At 36.7% G+C, this 6417-nt stretch overlaps 1 protein-coding gene across 1 annotated transcript in view; it reads left to right on the forward strand.

Moving 5' to 3' along the window:
- MEX3C (mex-3 RNA binding family member C) overlaps positions 1–6417 on the forward strand; it is a 46153-nt gene that overhangs the window by 6433 nt on the left and 33303 nt on the right. The gene's annotated exons all lie outside the window — the stretch shown is intronic.

Genomic DNA, 6417 nt, shown 5'->3' on the forward strand with positions numbered 1-6417 from the left:
CTTCACAAGCCTCCCTGCCCTGCCCATTTACTAGAGAGGAAATGACAGCTAATGTGACAATGAAAATGTTATTTTGTGCAGCCTTCACAACTCTGCTTGGTAGATAAAATCTCCATTGTATAGAAGGGAAACTGAGGCTCGGAAAAGTTAAATCACTAAGTAACATGTTGTTTGGACGTAGCGGACCTGGGACTGAATCTATGTTGCCTGAATCCTTCTACAGAAAACCAAGCTCCTCACAGTGGATGGGCCTCAAAATAGAGTCTAAACACCTTAACTTTTTTCAAATTCCCAGGCTTTGCTTCCTTTTGTTGCCAAACCTCTATCCCTCACTTTAATCAAGCCTGTGTGTTTGTCTCCCAATGCCACCACCTCTACCCCCAAGCCTGACAGCTTCTCTTGTACTTGGAGTAAAGAAATACTTTCTCACCAGTGCTCTGCCTACTCCCCTGCCCCCCACTTTTCACCCTATTGAGAGTTCACCTTCCTTGCATCTCTGATTAATTTTACTTATTCCATTAAGTCTCTCCTGATTATCTAAATAAATTGTAAAAACTTTAAAAAACAAGGCAGTGGGGGCGGGGAGCACCTGGGTGGCTCAGTAGGTTAAGCATCCAACTCTTGGTTTTGGCTCACAGTTCATCAATTCAAGCCCTGCCAGTGCGGAGCCCTGATTAGAATTCTCTCTCACTCTCGCTCTCGCTCTCGCTCTCGCTCTCGCTGTCTCTCTCTCTCTCTCTCTGCCCCTCCCCCACTCACATGCTCTGTCTCTCTGTCTCTCTCTCAAAATAAATAAATAAATAAATAAATAAATAAATAAATAAATAAATAAATAAGTAACTTTTTTAAAAAGGTCTTTCCTGATTATCTCACAAAAATAGTTTTTTCAAAATGCCTAAAATATGCTTCTCTGATATCCATTTAATTACTATTGTCTTTTATGCCCATGTAATGTTTTAACTTTTGACCATCTTGCAAGCTAGATTGTGAGCCTCTTGAGATCAAGTCTATGCCTTATACATCTTTGTATTTCCACATGCTTAGCCCAAGGCCTTGTAAGAAGAAATTAGCCAATACATGTTGGTCCATGTCTGTTTCCTTCAACCTGCTGTATTGGGAGACGTAAGATTCTTCAAGATTTTCCCCTGCTTGGCAAAATATTAGTTCCATGTTAAGCCTTTCAAATCTTTGGTCTGTCCTATTAGGATGAGTGATTTTCATGAGTGAAGATAATACCAACTGTAAAATCCTGAGATTGTAGATAAATATATTGGGAAAATTTCACTAGCATATATGCAGTTTACCTCCTCGTAAACATGCAAAGGGAACTTGCTCCTACATTCCAGAATATGGGAGGTGTTACTGATACATCTTAATAATAGTTCATAGCATCTAAAGAGATAGGAAACTACTTCTAAAGGACATTACATTAAAATTTTTATCCCTTACTACTCACTTTCTAGTAGATTTTACAATATTATTTTTTTTATAAGAAATTACCAGTTATGGGGAGACACAGTGTTTTTGAAGAATGTGGAGAAATTGGCTAAAGATTGTTTTATTTGGGAGGTTCAGAGCATCTGTTTCAATTGGCATTGCTTTGAAAATTGCAAGAAACTTTGGCGATGACAAATGTTTACAATTTGCATCCACATTGTTACTAACACAATAGCCTGTTAAATCCCTTGCCATGAATAAGAGCAGACTGCAGGCCATCCACATGACTTACCAAGGGGGAAACAGACATTCACAAATTTTAATTGCTCCTATGGCACCAACAGTCTGAAAACGAAACATAAAAACGTAGCCTTGGGGAAGTTTTGCTGTGCAATGACTTTAGTGCAAACCTGACCACAGGGACCAGTGCCTCTATCACAATTATGCAGGGACCAGAATAAAATAAGTTTATCGTTTCAACCCAAGTCCTAGGGGACAATTGGCATATTTGAAAACTCATCCTATCCACTGCAAACTCAAAAACTCCTACACTTGACCCAAAATAAAGAAATCAGAGATTACATTGATATGGAAGGTGTATTTCATGCTCATCCCTAAGGGGAGTTCCTCCTGATCAAGGTCCAAACATTCTACTAAATACAGGAAGAAAAAAATGCTTCCATATCCTCCTTATCTGGAGATGAATGAATCCTCCTTATCTGGAAATGAATATCAAATTTGCGTCCAAAAGTTGAGTTATTGTAAAAGATAATTTTAAGAACAATTTTTAAGAAAAAATTAATCATCAAAAAACTTTAAGAAGAATGAAAGTATTAGGAGGTTTTTTGTTTTTGTTTCTGTTTCTTCCCAACAAAGAGTCATTCATATTCCCTCAAGGACCACCGTCCTGTGGGAGAGGGCTTAGCAGACACTGACAATTAAGTGCTAAGTGTGAGAGAAACCAGCCAATAGGCTGCCTGGAAAATTAGGCTGATCTACCTCCCTAAAAACAAGACTTAGAGGGTTGCAAAGCTGACGAGGGGAATGACCAGCAGGGATGATGAGAAACACCAAGTCAGAGAAGAGCCACAAAAGAGGCTACAATGATCCTGAAATCCAAAAATATGTGTCCCAAACCTGATCTGGCTGCAGCTCTCGCCGCTGATGGAATCTCCATCGTTCTGATTGCCACGATCGTCAAAACCACAGAGCCAGCTGGCCCTGTCCTCAAAAATGTGTCCTGAATCCTACTGTGTCTTATGACCCTGCTCTTATCTGTGGCTCCTATAGGCAAAATTCTCAACACCTTTGAAAACATCACTTCTCTGCTTAAAACCCAGCAATGGTTTCTCATTCTACACAAAGTGAAGCTAAAGTTCTTTAAATGGCCTACAAAGCTTTGGCTAATCTGCTCCAAACTTAGCCCTTCACTCTAGATGTGTTGCTCTTCCTGGCTTGTTTTTCCCCCGGATTTGCACCTGGATGACGTCTTCACCTACAAGTCTTTGATTAGACATCCTCTCAATTAGTCCTACTCCGACTTTCCAATACAAAGCTTCATCATGCCCTAGGACCTTGCAGTCTATACCATCCTTCCTCTATTCCACTCTTGTTTCTTTTTTATAGTACGATCACCTTCTAACATACTATGTAGTTTATATATTACATTTGTTGTTTATGTTTTTATGCTCCCCCCCCCCTCCATTAAATGTGTAAGTTCTTCAGGAACAGAGATCTTTCTTTTGTTCACTAATGTATTCCAGATACTTCCAAGCACCTGGGACATGTAGAAGTTAAATAATTATTTTTGAATAAATGAATGAATGACTCCATATTTTATCTGTGAAGAAACTGAGGCACAGACAGGGTAAACAATTTGTCGAGCTGAAAAGTAGCAAACTCCCCTTTGTTTGGTACACATTTCCCACTGTCTTCGAAAGACATATTCCATGGGTTAGAACTTGGTAGAGATGCTGAGTTCTGAATGGATGAACCTCCAAAGTTATGAAAGCCAACATTACACAATAATTAAATTTTAAAAACAGGCAGACAATTAGAAATAGAGTGGAGTAAGAGTCCTGTACGCTGCTACCAAAATAAGGGAAAAAATGAAAGAATGTAATTGTTTACACGTTCATCCATCAAACTTCTTTACATAGCTTGAGTATTTAAACTTATAATTATAAACTTATAATCATAAATTTCCAATACAAATCATGTTGTTTACTTGCAACATGGTTGTGTAATCAGATTTCCTTTCCAGCCTTATGAAGACATTTTCTTTAGCATCTCTATCAATTAATATTTACTTACTTATTCCAGATTCATTTCAATAGTTTTCCTTTCCCTGTTTATAGCTTGCATTTTACTTCCCTCTTCAGTTTTTTTTTTGTTTAATTTTTCATCAAATGTGTTGTTTTATATATTTTGCACAGCATCTGCCATAGCTTATCTTTGTGTTAATTCTTAGTTAGCTTAACTCTTTAGTTAGCCAATAAAACTTTTTCTCCCTTTTCAATTTTTTGGTGCCTATGTGTCATTTTTTCTGACTGTACTTTTTGTAATAACTACTCCTTTGCAATGAGAATTTTAAACCAGTTCCATATAAATTTGGGGATCAATTCTGCTGGTTTCTCTTTTGAAAAAAAAAAAACAACAGAAATTTGTTATTGAGATGGTCTTCCCTTTTGGGTTTTCAACTAACTTCCTGTTTATATTTGACAATTCCATCTAAATATTCTTCCTTTCTGGAGTACCTGGGTAGCAAAGTCAGTTAAGCATCGGATTCTTGGTTTCGGCTCAGGTCATGATTTCATAGTTCATGGGTTCAAGCCCTGAGTCAGGCTCCACGCTGACAGCATGGGGCCTGCCTGGGATTCTCTCTCACCCTCTCTCTGTCCCTCCCCTGCTCATGCAAGCACATGCACACATGCTTTATCTCTCTCAAAATAAATAAACTTTAAAAAATAACAATAAATAAATATTCCTCCTTCCCATGCTGCATATCTTTTGTTTCTTTCTCTTGCTTTATTGCTCTGGTTAAAACTCCCAGTTCTATGTTAAATAAGAATGCTAAGAGTAGACATCTTTGCCATGTTTTCAATCTTGGAGGAAAAGCATTCAGTCTTTCACCGTTAAGTATAATGTTAGCTATAGGGTTTTTTGGTAGATTTTCTTTTTTTTTTTAATTAAAAAAATTTTAATGTTTATTTGCTTTTTAAAAATTTTTTAAATGTTTATTTATTTTTGAGAGAGAGAGAGAGGGAGACAGAGCGTGAGTGGGGAAGGAGCAGAGAGAGAGGGAGACACAGAATCCAAAGCAGGCTCCAGGCTCTGAGCTGTCAGCACAGAGCCCGATGTGGGACTTGAACTCACAGATTGTAAGATCATGACGTGAGCCGAAGTCTGATGCTTAACCAACTGAGCCACCCAGGCTCCCCTAGATTTTATCAAGTTGAGGATGTGTCCCATCATTCCTAGTTTTCTGAGAGTTTTTATCACAAATGTGTATTGAATTTTGTGATATGCTTTTTCTGCACCAATTGAGAGGATAATGAGATTTTTAGACTGTTGGTATGGTAGATTACATTCATTGGCTTTTTAACTTAGATATAATTTACAACATAATGCACACATTTAAAGTGTACAATTCCATGGCTTTTAAAATATTCACAGGATTTTAAACCATCACCACAAATTCCAAAACATTCCATCACCCCAAGAAGAAACTCCGTACCTTTCAGCAGTCACTCCCTTACTCCCTACTCCCTAGTCCCTGGCAGCTACTAATCTGCTTTCTGATTTTATGTATTTTCCTATTCCGGATATTCATATAAAAGGAATCATACAGTATGTGGCCTTTTGTGACTGACTTCTTTCACTTAGCAAAATGTTTTCAGGGTTCCTCTGTGTCATTCTTTTTTTATGGCTGAATAATATTCTATGGGATGGATACAGCATATTTTGTTTATCCATTTATCAGCTGATAATATCTTGGTGGTTTCCATTTTTTGGCCATTATGAATAATGCTGTAATGAACATTCCTGGCAAGTTTTTGTGTGAACATATGTTTTCCATTGATGTATTTTAAATATTGAAGCAGCTTTAAATAGCTGAAATAAATTCCATTTGGTGGTGATGTATGTATGCTTCTTTTTATATGTTGCTAGGTTTGATTTTATAAAATTTTGTTGAGATTTTTGTGTTTGTATTTATGAGAGATTTTGGTCTATAGTTTTATTTTGTTTTCTTTGTATTGTCTTTGTCTGGTTTTAGTATCTGTGCTGCCATAATAAAATGACTGTGAAGTATTCCTTCCTCTTCTATTTTTTGGAAGAGACTGCATAAAATTAGTCTTAATTCCTCTTTAAATATTTAGTAGAATTCTCCAGTGAAACCATCTGGTCCTGGAGATTTCATTTTCAGGAGTTTTTCAATTATGAGTTCAATTTTCTTACCAAGAAACAGCCTCTTAACTAGAGAGAACAAACTGATAGTTAACAGAGGGGAGGTGGGTGGAGGAGGGGGGAAACAGGTAATGGAGATTAAGGAGTGACTTGTGATGAGTACCAGTGTTGTGTGGAAGTATTGAATCACTAAATTGTATACCTGAAGCTAATGTAACACTATATATTAAATAACTGGAATTTAAATAAGAACTTAAAAAAGTAAAAACAAAAAACAGGTTCACTTTTCTTAACCATTACAGGATATTTAAATTGTCTATTTCATATTGGTTGGTACTTTGTGATTTTTGAGGAATGAGTTCATTTGTTTTAAGTTGTCATGAACATTAACAATATTGTATTCTTATCCTCTTCCTGGCTGCAGGATCTGTAGTGATGTCCACTGGTCCACTGTTGCAGTGCTGATATTGGTGATCTGTATCTTCTCTGTCAGTCTTGCTAAAGCTGTATCAATTTTATTTGGGTTTATTTTGCTCTTCTTTTTTTTTTTTTTTTTTTTTTTTTTTTTTTTTT

The sequence above is a fragment of the Herpailurus yagouaroundi genome, unplaced genomic scaffold (assembly GCF_014898765.1).
Source record: "Herpailurus yagouaroundi ecotype Mexico unplaced genomic scaffold, PumYag 142, whole genome shotgun sequence".
NCBI lineage: Eukaryota > Metazoa > Chordata > Mammalia > Carnivora > Felidae > Herpailurus > Herpailurus yagouaroundi.